This window comes from Chanos chanos, chromosome 11 (assembly GCF_902362185.1).
Source record: "Chanos chanos chromosome 11, fChaCha1.1, whole genome shotgun sequence".
Lineage (NCBI taxonomy): Eukaryota > Metazoa > Chordata > Actinopteri > Gonorynchiformes > Chanidae > Chanos > Chanos chanos.
In genome coordinates, this window is record NC_044505.1 from 17969352 (window position 1) to 17988158 (window position 18807).

General features: G+C 42.8%; 7 non-coding genes across 7 annotated transcripts; 6 read left to right on the forward strand and 1 right to left on the reverse strand.

Annotated features, from left to right (window-relative positions):
- Positions 1-5776: 5776 nt before the first annotated feature.
- trnah-gug (transfer RNA histidin (anticodon GUG)) lies at positions 5777-5848 on the reverse strand. Its single transcript has one exon. It is a non-coding gene; the product is annotated as a tRNA-His (tRNA).
- A 5340-nt stretch (positions 5849-11188) lies between these two features.
- On the forward strand, positions 11189-11261 carry trnaf-gaa (transfer RNA phenylalanine (anticodon GAA)). The gene has a single exon. It is a non-coding gene; the product is annotated as a tRNA-Phe (tRNA).
- Positions 11262-12748: 1487 nt separating this feature from the next.
- Positions 12749-12821, forward strand: trnav-cac (transfer RNA valine (anticodon CAC)). The gene has a single exon. It is a non-coding gene; the product is annotated as a tRNA-Val (tRNA).
- A 2904-nt stretch (positions 12822-15725) lies between these two features.
- trnaf-gaa (transfer RNA phenylalanine (anticodon GAA)) lies at positions 15726-15798 on the forward strand. The gene has a single exon. It is a non-coding gene; the product is annotated as a tRNA-Phe (tRNA).
- Positions 15799-15811: 13 nt separating this feature from the next.
- On the forward strand, positions 15812-15883 carry trnam-cau (transfer RNA methionine (anticodon CAU)). Its single transcript has one exon. It is a non-coding gene; the product is annotated as a tRNA-Met (tRNA).
- A 1440-nt stretch (positions 15884-17323) lies between these two features.
- trnav-cac (transfer RNA valine (anticodon CAC)) lies at positions 17324-17396 on the forward strand. Its single transcript has one exon. It is a non-coding gene; the product is annotated as a tRNA-Val (tRNA).
- Positions 17397-18734: 1338 nt separating this feature from the next.
- trnaf-gaa (transfer RNA phenylalanine (anticodon GAA)) lies at positions 18735-18807 on the forward strand. The gene has a single exon. It is a non-coding gene; the product is annotated as a tRNA-Phe (tRNA).

Below are 18807 nucleotides of genomic sequence, written 5' to 3' on the forward strand. Positions count from 1 at the left end.
GCTGCCCTCGCAGCCAGTTCTTCATCATCAGAGTCATCCCCCTCCTTTTCCTCTTCTCCCTCCTTATCCTCATAAGCCCTTGGGTCATTCACCTGTTCTGTCAGATGTTTTGGTTCTTCGAGTGGAGACAAGGAAGATAATGCAGGAGTCGATTCTGAGTTTGACCCTGCAGAGGCACCGCTATCGGTGTTGTTTAATGAAGCACTGCCCAAGTGAGTCTGGGAGGCACCTCGAGTTGGCAAGGCGCCAGTTGCGCTGCTGCTGCTGCGAACATGGACCTGTTTCTCTTTTTTCAACTTCTCGCACTCAGAACGGAGGGAAACATGAGCAGACATCATTTTCTTGTATTCGGAATGAAGAAGATCATTGGCAGATTTTAGTTTACCGTTTTCATGCTGCAGTTTTTCCCGTTCGACCTTCGTTTCATGCTGCTTGAGTTTAGAGAGAGCCACCAAAAGCCATCTAGTTTTTTCTGTGCCATCTCTCATGCGTTGTGTTTCACCCCACACCTTTTTAATGTCAGCAGGATGCCACTGATCATTTTTAATGTCATACTTCTCGCATATCTCTTTCTCAGTATTGGCTATCTCAAAATGCAAATTAAACCATTTAACCAGTTCATCCTTAACATCAGACAATGACACATCTGGTAGCAATATCTTATGTCTAGTGACTTTTTCTGTCCTACTCATGTCTATTTGCGTGCTGCACAGCTTCTTCTAGACTGGTCTGAGTCGGTAACTAGTGGGATAGACCATACACATATAAGTATACAACTTATTTGAATGGAGATTGAGAACGACTCACGCATGCACACTTGAGGTGTCGACTTTGTCACTCTGGACAGTGGCTGCGGTCCGTGGAATTCCCTGTGTTGCCCGAAAGATTGTTCATCAGCCGTCCCCACTTATGTTCACCAATTTATTCCACCCGGGTCACGGCACCAGAATGTTGGGTATCGACGATTTTGATGTTAAAATAATAAACAGGCGCAGAGATGGTTTTTGGTCTCAGTTGTCTTTTTTGAAGTTTGTTGATTCAGATGAAACAGGAGCAGAGAGGAGAGCAGAGACCACTCTCCTGCACTGTGCACATGATGTTATCTGAAGCACCCAGACTGAGTCTTGATGTTACAGACTGATAAGAGGGGCTGCTCCTTGTGAGCCACTCCATGCACACACTATGTTGCTTTGGCTGGTTCTTGAGGTTACTGACTGACTGACTAACTGACTAAAGAAAACAGTTTCTCGCACACACAGATACACCCCCACTACCCAAGGCCTCTGACCTTGGTTGCCATAGATAACAGAAATTCCAAACTTACACTTCAGACCGAAGTGAGTGGACTCTGTTTAACCCCAATAAATATGAATTGTTATACGGTGAGTGTACACCCGCACTCGTCTGAGGGTGAAGGAAATGTAGCTATATGCAATAATGCACAGAACAGAGGCATGTACATTTTGGGAGGACATCCATATATGGTGCATGTTGTTCAGGATGTATACATAAGCATATAATTATGCAAACAGTGTGTGAATGTATGCATATGTTTAAGATGTATACGCAAGCATACTATTATGGATGCAGTGTGTGCAAATATGCATATGTTTCCTCTGTTATCTCAATACCAACACTACTGGGAACATTCTGTTATTAGCTAGGCTTCACCCCCCCCCCCCCCCCCCCCCCCCCATCCCCCCCCCCCCCCCCCCATTAATCATTAAGTCTGATTAAATGTAATATGCAAGCAAACCATTTATCGAACCCTCCATACATATAATGGGTGATCAGGCCATTATCCATCTACATCCCAAAAGTGAGGAGGTCTAACAGATTCAATCCGCGTACCATGCACTGGGAATAAGCGTCACGTTTAGAAAGGCCTTGAAGGCCTTGAAGGCCTTTTAGCACGCTGATGTTTTGGCTGCTGTTGTTGTGAGGTAGTGACGGCCTCAATACCATAACACGTAAGTCTCCGGGCAAAATAAAGAAAATATCACCGCCCCCAAAATCAGTATCAGGACATGCAAGCCCTGTCGAGCCATAGGCCAAAGTCCCCCAAATAGTTTACTAAACCAGCCACTGTTATCACGTCTCATATTCTGAAGCTGTAAGCTCAGATCAGAGATGTCACCCATGATTTCTGATAGATTCTTAGTGGGGTTGGCTACATCAGTTTTGATAGAATTTTGATAGATTCTTGGCGGAGTTGACTACGTCAGTACAATACTCTGGGCCTCACATAGCTCACTGAAACAATGCAAGACTGATAACTGAAAATTATGCGACGATAACATGATGATTTTATTACATTGAACGGCTGTCTGAAAACTTAGAGGAAAATCTTGTGTCTGCCTCTGGTTTGAACTATTGGAGGTAATCCCTGCAAAAACTGAAATAAAAATGAAAACAGGAAAAATGAAAGTTCAAACCCCCTTTCAAGACCTGTGTGCACATATCCTGCCAAAATGAAAAATGAAATTAGATAACTTGATTTTCATTGTAATTTTCACAACAAACACAAGTCTTTTTTTTTTTGACTAAAATAAAAATAAATCTAAATTACCTTTTTGTCATTTCAGTTCATAAGTTAGACTTTTCCTTTCAGCAGATTTTGCAGTACAAATCAGACAAAATGCAAACAAAAAGACAAAGTTGATAAGGCTATGGCAAAGTCCTGCTTTGTGCTTTAATTTTCGACATCAGTGCGCTGTATCTGACAGCAGGAGAAGGCAGAGGCAAACAAGCATTGCATTACCATTTCCCACTTTGCCTTTTTGTTTTCGAGTTCGCCCACGTGTAAATATATGAACTATGTAACTATGACTTTTAAGTCTACCAGCATTAATTTTTCCTCTAATGTTAATGTCTTAAATGTCATTCAGTAGCTTGATTAAAATGTTATTGTAGTCTAGTACTATTACAGGTTTACTGTATTATGGACATGGAATATCTTGTTTGTGTTCAAATTTGCCCGGGGGCTTGACTGGTAATCTTTGGAGAGAGATGAGGTTTGTGCTTCAGGAATGTTAAGTGATTGTTGTTCTTAACTGTACAAGGCTTGTCAGATATTATGACATAGATCATATAGATCTCTTAATGTTAGAAGACAACTATTTATGGGCATAAGGAAGACAAGACGCAGGTAGGAATGTGGAATGTAGGTTAACCAATTAAACCAAATAAGAGCTCTTCAGTCAAACTACCTGTTAAATGATTAATTATATTAGTATGAAACCTCTCATCACTTCCTTCCATTCTTAGCTTGACTCAGAAAGGAACCAAGAAGTGGCATTACACTGTGTACAGCAAGTGTATATTACAGAAATGTTACAAGTCCGTTGATTAGTCAAGTAATATTTAATTCAATATTGTGACACACCACTCTTTACCACACTTTTCCTATTGTCTGAATCATTCTATATTGAAATAGTGAACAAGTCAACCCAGTGTTCAGAGAAACGTACCCCGCCAGAAAGACAAGCCAAAAGGGCACGCCTCCTCCTCCTCCTCCTGCTTCTCCTCTGCATTTTAGCTCTTCTCCCCCGGATCCTCCTCCTCAGTTACGCTGCTTCCTCCTCGGCTTCATGGTAAAGAATACTAGCGCTAACATCGACCGCTGCCCGAATCATTGTGCACGTTTTGTTAAGGTTTTAATACCATTTTATTTTACTCCTCTGCAAAGCCAAACTACTTCCACCAGAACTACGAATTCCTACAACTATTTCCCGCTGCTGGCCCTTTTACAGGCACACATCAGGAGAGTACAATTCTTGATTAATACTTTAATTAACATATTTTTAAATGAAAACTAACGCAGGCAAATTGGTGTATTATATTATCTGTTTTTTGGGGGGTTTTTTATTGTAAGTATCAGTTACAGTGAAGATAAAGGTGAAAATGGAGGGTCTCGAGCCGATCTGGAGCCAAGCTGAGCTGTCAAGTCAGTAAGAACGCTGCTGTTCCAAATGCAGTTTGAGAGTACTGCATCCTCCCGAGTTGAACTTGCGAGTCCGAGCTCCAAAGAACGTAGCTTACTTGGCGTACTTCGTATTGAGAAACCGCCTTTATGTTGATTTGTTGAATACTCGATTCTGATTGGTCAGTTACTGCATTCTACAGTCTGTTATTTCTGTGTAGCAGGCCACTGCTTGGTATAACAGAGCGTTGCTGTGGAACTATTTTTTTTTTTAGCAATAAAATCGTTTTTTAATCAATAAAATAATTTTTGAAACAATATTTTGTGTCAAATTATTGATTTCTTTAGTAAGTATTGATTTCTTTAGTAATAAACGGTATAATGTACAGCAAGCCGGTCATTATGGCGAAATAAAGCCCTTCAGGGTGATTCATGAATCCTCGCCTCACGTCAGGGTCCTGCATCACCCTTTCTCCTTTCTCATAGGAACTATAAATATATTAACATTAAATCTTTTCTAGCTTTCCATTCCATATGAATTTCAGGATCTTTGGGCATGGATAAAGGTAGCTTTACCACAAAGGGATTAGGCCCCCTTTCCATGATAATAAAACTTTGCCCATTTTTTTCTTTTTTCAGTTCTAAATTTGCTTTTACTAATTCTTGCTTTGAACACCCGTTGCAGGGCAGACGCACAGACAAAGACATTCACGCACTTTGCCTGATTTGCATGTCTTTGGACTGTGAGAGGGAAGGAAACCGTAGCTCCCGAAGGGAACCCACGCAGACATGGGGAGAATACGCAAAATCCACACGGAAAGGACCCTGGCCAACCAGGAATCGAACCCAGGTAACTCTTACTGTGAGGCCACAACCCTAACTACTTTGCCACAGTGCACCCTTGGTCATACACACTTTTAATATCATTTATTTAATAGTGAACTGCCAGCTCCGCTGTTTGGTATAGATTCTACATGTGTGTTGATCTGCGTTGGGTTCATTTTCTATCAAGAGAGAAGTGCTCTAACTGAGAATGACAGTTGTCACTCAGAACTGGTTTGTGATTAGTGTTGTTTATCTTGCCCTCTGAGATCTAAAGTTGATCTAAACCGCAAGAGTAAAATTGGGCCTCGTATTATGGAAGAGCTGCCTGAGCCTATTACAGTGGGAGCAACAGCATGACCCTACAGGCCTGCTGGGCATTGACATTTCGAATGTTGAAAATAATAAACAGGCATGATGATGATTTGAGGTAGCTTTTTGTCAATACTGAGGAAAAAGGGTGGAATACACAGCAAAAGCAGAAAGGGGGTTTTCAAAGGCACCCGGACTGAGTTTTGATGGTGGAAGACTAGAGAAAATGGTGTCTCTCACACACACAAATACACCCTGTACAGCCAAGGACTTTTGACCTTGGTAGCCATAGATAACGGAAACTTACACTTCAAACCGAAGTGAGAATGCTTTGTTCCTGTGAATTACATAGACGAGTTCTCGCCTTAATAACACGGAAAATATGAAATATACCCATGTGAAAGAATGTATAAGTAAAACAAATGTATATCTGGGTCATAAGGTGAATATGTTTAAGTTTCTGTGATTGCACACACACACTGTGAACAGTGAATTTGTCCTCTGCATTTAACCCATCCAACACACCAGTAGTGAACACACACACCAGACGTGGGCAGCATTCCTTGGGAAGCATTGGGGTTAAGTGCCTTGCTCAAGGGCACACAGCCGTGGATGTTGGGCCTGGGAATCGAACCGGCAACCCTCCAGTCACAAAGGTTCTCTAACCTTTAGACCACGGCTGCCCAAAAGCTACCTCAGTGCCGTGCCAGAGAACACCCCTGCCGTGACCCGGATTCGAACCGGGGTTGCTGCGGCCACAACGCAGAGTACTAACCACTATACGATCACGGCAGACAGGATGGGACTTTTCAGTAAACAGGATAGGCCGTGATTTTATTTTACTGTTGTCTAAAGACTGGGAACACTCTGTGATGGTAGAGAATATCCATCTAGGCCCCACAGTGGCCATAAATAACGGAAATTCCCAAACCTACACTTCAACTCGAAGTGAGAGTGCTTGTGAATTATATGAACCAGCATTCACCTAAAAACAAAGAACAAATCTGAAATATACCTATGTGAAAGAATGTACAAGACAAACAAATGCACAAGACAAACAAATGCTGTGAGCTTTCTTCCCAAGCCTATGTCGATGACACCACCTTTACCTTGATACTGCTGTCTTTCTCATCCAGGGCGCCTGCAAAGGCATCCATATGAAGTATTACTGCTGCGCAGTAATCTAGAGTTTAATCTCATTCCTACCCGGCTTGGTCAGTAAATACTGTTTGAATGTAACACACCCACAGCAAGCAGGCAACTGCTTGTTCACAGTAATAGTCTCACCAGTGATGAATGCATCTTGAACCATTTACTCTTTCATCTCAAACACACTCTTGATTGGACCAAGTTTATCTATGCTCTGATGTTCTTGCTGTGCTTTGTAAGTGCTAACAGTATTTAAACAAAGGGAAAAAAGTCAGGAACGCAGCCAGAGGATGTAAGAGTGCTATTGTATCCAGTTATTCACAGCTGGCACTGTCCTAGGAGGTTCTCTGATTCCGGGGCTCGTGGAGGTGTTATTTTGAATCGGTGGCCTGGGCAGGTAGGCATTGTCCTCCAGGCCTGCAGAGGGGGCAATAAACACTAGAACAGCAACAACAAATGAACTCCAAACTCTTCTTATAATGTTCATTCATTATTATTGTAGTAAAAAAAAGAAAAAAGAAAAAGAAAATTTTGGCACTTGTATTGTTAAAAGTGACACAAATGTCCCCTCTAATGGTTATATCAATCCTAACATTGTCAGAAGAAAAAAACAAACTGGCATACGCACAAATAAACATTGTTGCCTTGATTAACCACTCTGACTATTTAAACTCTGACTTCTATACGTTGACTAGCATCATTGAAAACAAATAAAAGTTTGAAATTTTCATCCGATCATATCTTCATGTCTTTCTGACTCTCTCTTTTCTTCTCTCCTCTGCTTCTTCTTTTTTCTCTCTTTCTTCTCTGTGCATCTCCTTAAATCTCTAAATTTGTTGTTGTTACAAAAGAGACACTATTATCGCATAAGAGGTGAACACACACAGAAAACTTTGTCTTTACAAAAGCAAAACTGATCTGCGCCATTTATTGGGATTGGGGTCAGTGTATAGGGATATCCTGCAAGAAATGTAATGAGTGTGAGACAAACAAAAATAACAAAGAAGATAATCCAGTGAGATTATTGAGATTATTGCCTTGATCATTTCGCTGCGGATTTACACAGGATACCTTCATTTAAACATCAAGACTAGTTTTCAGCAGGTTTATGACTCTGGCTTTGCTCCAAATTTCTATTAAAACCATTACTCAGCATTAGAGTGGTCATGAACCAGTCATACCATTTTAGCAAGTCATTTCCAAGTTAAAAAAAATAAAAAAGTACTATAGCAGTTGTCTGTTGTAATGGTAATAACAATGGTAATGATAATTATCTATGAAAATGTAATAAAGACAGATTTTTTTTCTTTTCTTTTCTTTTTTCATTAAATGCTACGTGAATGATCTTGAAAACAACCAGAGTCAGCTTCATAAGATTTTTATTTGGCCAGATGTGTACAATTATGTGTGTATTTATACATATGCCAGTATGTTGTTTATGTGGTCAGTACAACAAACAAGCAGCATTCATTCAGTAGCATTAACAAATGTTAGAAAATGCAGCATAACGTAAATATTCAAAACAAGATAAGCAGACTCGCTTTATCATCGTCAGGGGAATTAAGAGAGACTGGATCTATATGGAAGAACCAGGAGCTTATTTCAAGAAGGCAGGCCAAGGATACAAACGGATTCAGGACACGCTTGGACAGACAGAAATACATGGGGCAGGACTCTTGGAGAGATTTATATTAAGATACAAGGACCAAGAATCAAGGCCATCAAACACAGTGAGACAGGCCGGTAGATTACAGGCAATATGATTCAAGGTAACTTGGCAGGGGTATATTCATTCCTGAAAAGATAGGGGTATATAGATACAAACAGAAAACCAGGCTTGATGAACAGAAAGCAGGTGAAAGCTAGGCTTAACAGAACAGAAACAGGTGCAACTAATGACTGAATTATGAATTAATTGAACCAAAAGAAACTAAACACTGATTAAATCAAGGAGAACAAAACACCGAAAGTCCAACAGAGGGATGGGCAAGCACACGGGCATGACAGCTATATACCTGTCAAACAGAGTCCACGTGGGTTTTGGGTCAGGAGAATCAAATGCATCGTGCCTGAGGTTTACGTTTCACTGATTTTACGTTGACATTTTACAGATGTAGTTTCGTGCTACGTGACATGGCACATCGTTCCAGTTTCTCCAAGTACCTCGATAAAATGGTACTATTTCCCCACAGTCTTCGCCGTCATTCGCGTCATTAGGTTCTCCGGGTGCCCAGTATCTGTGGCAACAAAGAGACGATAACTAATGTACATTTTCTGTTTCACTTTTGTAGAAGTAAAAAATTAGGCACACACACGCACACGCACACACACACACACACACACACACTTGCACACACACACACACACACACACACACACACACACACACACACACGCACGCACCAACACTCACATTTCTTTTGCATGTACACTCCCACAATGTCCAACATGCAGTGAAATCATGTAAATTTAGTCAAGTGCATTTAGAGGACTGGATTCCGTGATTCTGACCGACTTCCACTTCCATTTCACACTTTCAGATTCCCGTTTACTCGTATTTTTGCGAGAACAAAATGAATCAATTGAATAAAATGTATCAATGGCTCTGAGACAAAGTGAAGTACACAACTATCGGCATCATTTCACGCTTTGATTCGAATGACTCCACAAATTCCTTGTATAGTCCACCTTTTGCCAGCTAAAACAACAACAACAACATCAAAAAAACCCCCCAAAAAAACAGCCAAACAAACAAAAAACGAATATTAGCGTGTCACATTCGTGAACTGTACAGCAGGGATTGTTGTACAGTTATTCCACTGATCTCTTACCCAGTCCTCAGTGCTGTACCGTCCACCCATTTCCACACCCCCTCTGTGTCTCTGTCAATCAGACCAATCCAGGATTGGACGTTCAGACTTGTAACAAATTGCTGTTGAAGTAAAAAGAATTGCTTTTATAAAGAACGTCTACTTATATTCTATGTCACTTCATCTCATCTTCCTCTCTCTCTCTCTCTCTCTCTCTCTCTCTCTCTCTCTCTCTCTCTCTCTCACCTGTTCTTCTTTGCTCTTTATAATCACCAGGTCTGCTCCTCTGTCTCTACAGTCCTGTCTGCTCTCACTCCAGCTCTTCTCCTCAGTAGAGATGAAGTAAGAATGGTTCCTAAAACACCTCCATGGTTCGGGACAATGTTGTTCTGGATTTATATATCCCGCTGCACCCCAAAACCCCACAATGCGCACACACACACACACATATGCACACACACACATGCACGCACACGCGCGCATACACACAAGGGGGGGGGGTCAAAAGTGAACTAATATTAATGCAAAAGTAAATTAAAAAGGTGTGGTTTAGAATAAATGAAAAATCAGAAAAGATTTACTCACGACAATCAGACAGCTGCTGCTTTAGATTGTCTCTCTCTTGGACTAAGTTGTTGTTACTGGTCTGTAACTGGTCTCTCTCATTTCTTAGATTGCTACTACTGGTCTTCAGTTGGTCTCTCTCCTGGACTAAGTTGTTGTTATTGGTCTGTAACTGGTCTCTCTCATTTCTTAGGTTGCTATTACTGGTCTTCAGCTGGTCTCTCTCATGTCTTAGGTTGCTATTACTGGTATTCAGTTGGTCTCTTTCTTTAATCAGATCATTGTAGCGAAATTGTAAATGACTGTTCTTACTAATGAGATTGTTGTAACTGATATTTAAACTGTCTTGCTCTGTAATTAGATGTTGATTTCTGGTCTCTAACTGATCTCTCTCAGCTGCATTCTTCACACTCCGAGTTATAATGACTGTCAGTAAGAGAACACACAGCAGCCCCAGACATAATACAGCCACTCTGTAGATCTTATTTCCTGAGGGGAGAGCACAAGATTTCAGTGCATTAGTTATTTTTATTTAATTGTGTGTGTGTGTGTGTGTGTGTGTGTGTGTGTGTGTGTGTGTGTGTGGTGAGTGCATACACCTACCTTTGATTTGAGACCATGGGATTCTGTCGTTGATTTTACTGCAGCTGTTGCTGGAATCTCTCTGATTCTGAGCCATAAAGATATCCTGATTGGCATAAATGTCCTCACATGTCTCTCCGTGGTCTGATGCATTTTCTCTGTTCCCAAAAGCAGCATATCTATTTGCACTGCTATCCGCAAACATCTCTAGTTTGGTCCATTAAGTGTTTCTGCTGCTCCTCTCTGCTCTGTTTTATACTCAACGTTATGTATACTTTTTTGACCCCATCTGTTCACTTCCTCCTTTGTAGTTCTTCTTAATTTTGCATGCCATCAGCATGTTTGATACTGTGGGAATGTGAATTGTACATGCCAGGGTCAATCCGTGTACATTTTGACCGATGAGATTTTTAGGACACTCTGGTGGCCTTTACTGGACGTGTTGATCTGGCATGCATGTCCTGATTTTGCTGAGTGTGACCTGTTCAACAATGTACTTAAATAAAACTCGTTCAACCATTCTCAAACTTGACGATATGACATAACGAGATTTATTTTTGCTGTTGTTGTTTTTGTTGTTGTTGTAGTATTTATGTATGTATTTATTTATTTTTTAAACTTAAGGGACTGGACTTCAATGAAGAAAAAAAACCTTTGATGATTCATCACTGCAGATGTTTAACAGAGTGAGCAGAGCTACAGCTCATAGTGGAATCATCCAAGTAACATGTGTAGTACATAGTCAAGTACGTTAACAGTTACGTTCACGACACAGCCGGCTGCCTACGCGAACATGTGGTTACAAAGCAACTATATCTCCGACCTTATTTCACTTGTACCAGTTCCAAATGCAAATGCCCTGATTTTATCACAAATGGGCAGCGTGAGTGGGTCAACAGGTGAATACTGTCATCTTTATATCTCATCAGAAATACAGCAACCCACCTATCTCTTTGGACCAAAGGACGTAGTTATCAAATTGTAGGCATGAATAGATTTCATTAGATTTCATCACACTGTCATTGTGGCCGAAATAGCTCAGTTAGGAGAGCGTTAGACTGAAGATCTAAAGGTCCCTGGTTCGATCCCGGGTTTCGGCACACCCTTTGCGTAAGCAGAGTGGCGCAGCGGAAGCGTGCTGGGCCCATAACCGTCCTCTGCTAGTTTTGGGGGAGCCATGGCCTAAGGGTTAGAGATTCTGTGGGAAAAGAGCAGGCAGGGTGAATAAACAGTGCTTTCCCCTCCCACAATACCCTCTGGTTCTCTCTGGTTGTGCTACGTTTGTTTGTAAGTTGCATTTCTCTTTGCAAAACATGCTGTATTTTTTTTTTTTTTTTTTGATAGCCATGTTTTGGATTTGCAAAGCATGTAAAGCATGGTGCCTATATTTAAAAATGATGGAACATTTAGAAGACCAACTGCCAACTGGGAGGGACATGAGCAGAAGTAGTGAGAACTATATTGATATCTGCACTGTTTTGACAATCTTGGTGTCAACATGTTTGTTTGTGTTTCACCTACACCACTCTGAGTAGGGGTAGTAAATAATATAATAATAAACATAATAAAATTATATACATATTTTTTTTCTTTTAAGCAACAACGTTATTATAGCACAACACAGTGCTTTGTATTGAATATTGTGTTGATGTTAGAGTCAGCTACACCGACCCTCAGTGTGCAATTATATACCAGTCAAAATATGTTTTTTTTCACCCTCTGCCTTTTGTCAGCTTCACATTTCTCCAATTTGCATTTTGCACCTCCTCAGTGTTCTCTTCGAGTCAATGAACCAGTGATGAGCTGCTGCAGCTAAATTGATCAGGTTTTTTAAATTTCTTTCTATGAATGTCAAGGCATGAAATAATGCAAGCCATGTTTTTCAGTAACATTCTTCGGTGACCATGTGCTCTCTGTATTTGAAAGTGAATTGTAGCTTTGAACACACACACACACACACACACACACACACACGTTTACATTTGCACATGAACGTGGGTATATATATATGTGGCCTTCAGTGCAGTGCTAGGTCTTTGAGGGTGGACGTAGACTCTAGAGATGGCAGACAACAGTGCTTGTAAAGACTGGTCAGATGAGGTCTTGAACCTGGGGCTCCAGGGTGACAGTTAAGGACACTTCCCAGGACTGCCCAGCAGATGGCACTCTGGACAGGAGGCAGCTTAGTCTGAGTCTGTGGAGGAGGACAGACTCATCAGCTTCATTTGTCGTCCCTCCTTCACGCTCCCAAGACTCACTCTTTTGGCTGTGACTTGATAAGCCTCAGGACTTCAAACTAAATCAATGTTTGTCGTTACGGGTCATGTGTTTTTCATTTTGTTGGTGTTCTTTCAGTCCAGCGGTCACTGTACTTGGAATTGTCCTACAGCTCTACATCTGAGACAAGCTGTCCACATTCACATGGGACGTCCTGGCATGATACCTCACATTTTCAAATTATTGGGAGGCTAAGGATCACCCTTTGACCGTCACTTCTCCGTTTCAAATGTTTTGAAATGTCTGCACCTTAAACGGCTTTGATGATGTTTATTCTTGGGACACAATGGTCTCAGAAGTGTGAGGGAGAGTTTTTGTAGTGTAGTGGTTATCGCATTTGCCTCACACGCGAAAGGTCCCTGGTTCGAAACCAAGCAGAAACATACTTTTTGCCACATCCAGAGGATGTGTACCTGGTGACATTTCTCCTTAAGTGGCAAACGGGTACCCAATGTCCCGGACAGAAATCCCATGAATGTGTGCACACATGCTTAGACTGTGATGAGGAACATAGCAGCAGTGAATCCATATACAGTATAGATAGATAGCTTCTTTATTGTCCTTGACAGGGAAATTTGTTGTCACGGTTGTACAAGCCTCACATATGTTTCCACCACCAAGATTTGCCCCACACAAGCACAACGTACACCTAACATATACAAAACATAATATGACATGAATAAAATACACTTGAATGACACTGTACACCCCCAACAAAGATACATCCCCCCATCATGCCCATCTGCAAGCCAGGGATCTGTATCGGATACCTGATGGAAGCAGTGTGAAGAATGGATTTAGTGGATGCCCGGAGTCATGTGCGATTAAACGTGCTTTACGTATAATAGCATTGCTGATGAGATCTGGGAGGTTGGGGGTGGGGAGACCGATCATTTTTGAGGCGTTGTGTGTTATGCGTGTAAGTTTATTCCTGTTGGAAGTGTTTAGCATGTTGAAGAAGCAGGGGGAGCAATAAAGGAGAATGGGTTGGAGTACACTTTTGTACAGCAATAGAAGAAGGTGGGGGGGGGCAACAAAAAGTGCGTTAAGTTTCCGGATGATAGAAAGTCTTTGCTTTACTTCATGACTATTGAGGCTACTGGTCAATGGTGGTTTAGTTCTAATGGGCGTGGTTTCTTGGGTACTGGTATAATGATGGATGTCTTCCACAGGGTGGGTACTGACGCAGTTCTTTAGGATTCGCTGAAGATGGGGTGCATAATGGGAGAGAGCTCAGTGGCACAGACCTTGAGCACTCTTGCCTGGATGCCATCTGGTCCTGGGGCCTTGCCCGGCTTACACCGACTTAGCTGCCGGCGTACATCCTCCACTGTGAAGGGAACGGGGTATGCTGGCTCTGTGATGGGTAGGGTCTCCAGTAATGCCTTGCATTGCTCTGTACAGTTGGTGGTGTCAAACCATGTGTAGAAAGAATTGAGGTCTTCAGCAAATGAGGCGGGGTCAGTTATTGGAGTTAATTTGAGTTTGGGGTCATGACCTGTGAGGGTTCTTACTCTCTGCAAGGCTTATCTAGTGTTCATAGTGCTGAATTCCTGTTCTAGTTTCTCCTTGTATTTGATTTTGGCCTCGATAACGTCATTCTTAACTTGTCGACTTGTGATTTTTTAGCGAAACCCAATCCTGCCGTTGGAAGGCTTTCTGTTTCTCCCTTAAACTCTGCTTAATGTGGTCGGTGATCCATGGTTTAGTATTTGGATATTTTTTGATTGTTTTGACTGGAATGGTTGTGGCAATGCAGAACTTGATTTAGTCTGTAATAAAGGAGACCCTGTCCTCCACGTTGCCATTAAAGATATCCCGATCCACGCAGGCAAAAAAACCCTGGAGTTGTGCAATGGCATACCCCGGCCACTGGCTGACGCTGTAGGTTTGGGGATTGTGACGTTTCAGTGCTGATCTGTAATGAGGAAGCAGGAAGATAACATTGTGATCAGCAAATCCAAGCGGTGGGTGTGCATGGGAGATGTAAGCGTCTGTGATATTCCTGTGACACAAGTCCAAAATGTTTCCCTTTCTTATCGGTATGTCCACATATTGATTAAATGAAGGCAGAACACTGTTGAGTCTGTAGCTACTGAAGTCACTAACTATAACACTGGGGCCTCAGGATATTTACCCTGCATATTGTTAGCACTGTTAGCAACTAGCTCGGCTGCAGCTTTGATATTAGCGCTGCGTGGAATATAAACGCAGCTGATAACAACAGTTGGTAATTCCCTTGGGAGATGAAAGGGGCGAAGGGATAGGGTCAGCATCTCCACATTAGGGGTACAGACCTTGCTGTGGATCTTGATGTTCTTACACCATCGGTTGTTGACAAACATGCAGACCCCACCACCTCTGTCCTTGCCCGACTCCCCAGTTCGGTCTGCCCTGTAGATGGTGAAGTCGTCAAGCTGTACCGCGGCATCCAGGACAGCCTCGTCCAGCCACGTTTCCGTCAGGGCGATGACGCAGGCCTTCCTGAAGGTCCGCTCCACAAGGCATTTTGCGTGGAGTCTGTCTACCTTATTCCGGAGAGATCGTACACTGGACAGTATGATGGAGGGGAGAAGGGGTTTGAAGGGATGTTTCCTCAGCCTGGTGCGCACCCCTCCCCGCTTTCCTCTTTTCCTTGGACAGATTTCTCCCGGAAGGGCACTGGATGGTTTGATCCTGCTTAGCATGGAGGACCGGAGTTGGAGAGGGTCTTCCCTGGTGTAGGTGAGTCTGTTGCAGCAAAACTCTGGTGGTAACGCGCAACTACTCCTGGTGTTGATCCACAGTGTGATGAATACAATCCAAATGGCTTTTTGTAATTTGATCCACATAGCGACAGGCAATGCGAAACGATGCTGAAACAAAGTAGACGTTGACTACACAATATTGGACAATAATAGACGAAACGACACAGTAGTGGGCACAGGACATAACCGAGAGGCAGACAGACAGACGCACAGACCATATCGTCACAGCAGAGCATGCGCCGATCTGTGAATGGAGCACTACCAGCTGTACTTGATGCTTTGTAGGTTAAGTAGTATGTCCAATGCAGTAGTAAGTAGCTTCCTAACATTCATGTTTTTGTCTGTAAGGGGAGTCACAAAAGTTACTTCAGTAAAAAAAAAAAGTAACGTCGCATGTTCACAAAGCAGCAGAACAATTTCCCATGGCCATTTTAACTGATGAACAGATTTTACCTACCTACCACTCTGTTGACATAGTTGTCAAATTCTAGGCATGAATGTGGCAGAGTTAGATTGGCATTTAGTCCAGTTGTTGTTGTAGCCGAAATAGCTCAGTTGGGAGAGCGTTAGACTGAAGATCTAAAGGTCCCTGGTTCAATCCCGGGTTTCGGCACACCCTCCATGGGAGCAGAGTGGCGCAGCGGAAGCGTGCTGGGCCCATAACCCAGAGGTCGATGGATCGAAACCATCCTCTGCTAATTTTGGGGTAGCCATGGCCTAAAGGTTAGAGATTCTGTGGGGAAAAAAGCAGACAGGATGAATGAACAGTGCCTCCCCCTTCCACAATACCCTCCGGTCAAAACTCTCACTGCTGAGATGTGAGAAGTGCCTTGCTGCATGATCAGATTCAGCTGGTGTGCGTAGCAATGCGCATAATGGGCGTTTTTGTAATGTTCACGTACCTTTTGCTGCACACCAGCCCGCGCTCCCCTCAACACATTGGCCCCGTCGTATACTTGTGTGATGAGATTATCTTTGTCATTATCGGTAAAAAGACTGTTCAGTCTCTCCAAAATCGCACTGGCAATGGAGTCGGCTGCTGTATCCAAGATAGGGACGAGTTCAAAGAAACGTTCTTGCACAACGTGGTTCCCGTCGATGTATCTCAACACAAGCACCAACTGAGTCTGTGTAGAAACGTCCGTAGTCTCATCTGCTTGGATTGCTACGAATCTAGCTGACTCTAGCTCATTTTGCACGGTCTTTGACGTGCCTTTGAAGACTGTGACATCTTCAAGTGCTCCTCAAACACCTCGTCTAGCGATGCGACTATGTCGACTAGTCCACGAAAAATCCCAGGGTTGCTGGAGCCCTCACTTTCATCTTTGCCTTGCAAGGCTAACTCGAACACTCAACAAAACTTTACACAGTCGATAAGGCGGGCTAGAATGTGGCGGTTCTTGCTCACCTCATCATTGTGACGACGCACAGCTATCCTGTAGCTCTCGTCCAACTGTGTAGCAATGTTGATCCTCCCGAAAGCGGAAAGTTTCAGGCAACTATCCATATGCAGCTTTGATGTTTCATGCTTTTTCACTTTCTTTGAGAGATGATGCATGTTGTCCATGCTGTGTTCGTGTCGGCATCAGGATGGAACAGAATGCAGGGGTAGCAGAACAAAGCGTTGGCTACTTCGCAGCCCACTAGCCACGTTTTCCGCTCATACCAGCTCCGTGAAAATCCCCGATTATATGACTTCGCCCCCTTTGTAGATATTTGCTTGATGTTTAAATTTGGTCTGGGTGGTCCCAATTCTTTAGCTGCCAATTTGACGCAGTTGGCCCAAAGTGCTTTCAAGTCGAGACACGTGGGTGGTGCACACCAAGTGCTTGGAGGTGTGATGGTGCTCAGTGGGCTTCAGTGCAGTGCTACATCTTTGAGGGTGGACGTAGACCCCACAGGTGGCAGATGACAGTGCTTGTGATGACTGGTCAGATGAGGTCTTGAACCTGGGGCTCCTGGGTGACATTCCCATGGGTCGTCCTGGCATGATCCTTCAAATTTTCAAATTATTGGGAGACGAAGATTCACCCTTTGACCGTCACCTCTCCATTTCAAATGTTTTGAAATGTCTCCACCTCAAATGGCTTTGATGATGTTTATTCTTGGAACACAATTATCTGAGACACACAAGGAGAGTTTCTGTAGTGTAGTGGTTATCACGTTCACCTCACACGCGAAAGGTCCCTGGTTTGAAACCAGGCAGAAACATACTTTTGCCACATCCAGAGGATGCATTCCTGGTTCTCCTTAAGTGGCACATGGGTACCCAATGTCCCAGACAGAAATTATGTGTGCACACATATGTCTTTACTGTGACGAGGAACATGGCAGCAGTGTATCCATACACTACCAGATGTACTTGATGCTTTGTAGGCTAAGTAGTAAGTCCAATACAGTAGTAAGTAGCTTCCTAAGGTTCATGTTTTTGTCTATAAGGGGAAGCACATGAGTTACTTCAATATAACAAGTTTAACATAGCATGTTCACAAAGCACCGGAACAATTTTACAGTTTCTATGGCCATTTTAACTGATGATTTTACCTAGCTACCACTCTAGGCATGAATGCGGCAGAGTTAGATTGGCATTGGCAGTTGATCGAAACCATTTTCCCTCAGAAATTCTATTGCATCCGTATGGAGATGGGACGTGCTGTCAGGCATGTCAGCAGCGACAGAATGGCGGAAGGTTTCAAAGACAAGCTGTGCCCTCTAGTGGAATCATCCAAGTAACATGTGTAGTACATAGTCAAGTACGTTAACAGTTACGTTCACGATACAGCCGGCTGCCTACGCGAACGTGTGGTTACAAAGCAAATATATTTCCGGCCCTCTTCCACTCATACCAGTTTCAAATGCAGTCTAACGGTGCCAAAAGTCCTGTGATCCACAGATGACGTGTTTTTCTTTGTACTTGTCAAAAAAGAAAATATGTCAGGTGGGTTACTGTATTTCTAATGAGATATAAAGATAGCAATATTTACATTTAAGCTTCACAGGACTGCACAGCATGTGGCACTCCAGACAGGAGGCAGCTTAGCCTGAAAATGTGCCTTTTGCTGGTGTCGTTATGGATCATGTGTTTTTCTTGTTGTTTGGTGTTCTTTCAGTCCAGCGGTCACTGTACTTGGCATTATCCTACAGCTATACATCTGAGACAAGCCGTCCGCATTCCCGTGGGAAGTCCTGGCATGATGCTTCAAATTTTCAAATTATTGGGAGAAGGTTCACCCTTTGACCGTCACTTCTCCACTTCTCCATTTCAAATGTTTTCAAATGTCTCTGCCCATACTGTGATGAGGAACATGGCAGCAGTGTATCCATACACTACCAGCTGTACCTGATGCTTAGTAGGCTAAGCAGTATGTCCAATGCCGTAGTAAGTAGCTTCCTAACATTCATGTTTTTGTCTGTAAGGGGAGTCACAGGAGTTACTTCAGTAAAAAAAAAAAAAATGTAACATTGCATGTTCACAAAGCAGCGGAACAATTTTAAGATTCCCATGGCCATTTCAACTGATGATTTTACCTACCTACCAGTGTTGTTGTAGCCGAAATAGCTCAGTTGGGAGAGCGTTAGACTGAAGATCTGAAGGTCCCTGGTTCAATCCCGGGTTTCGGCA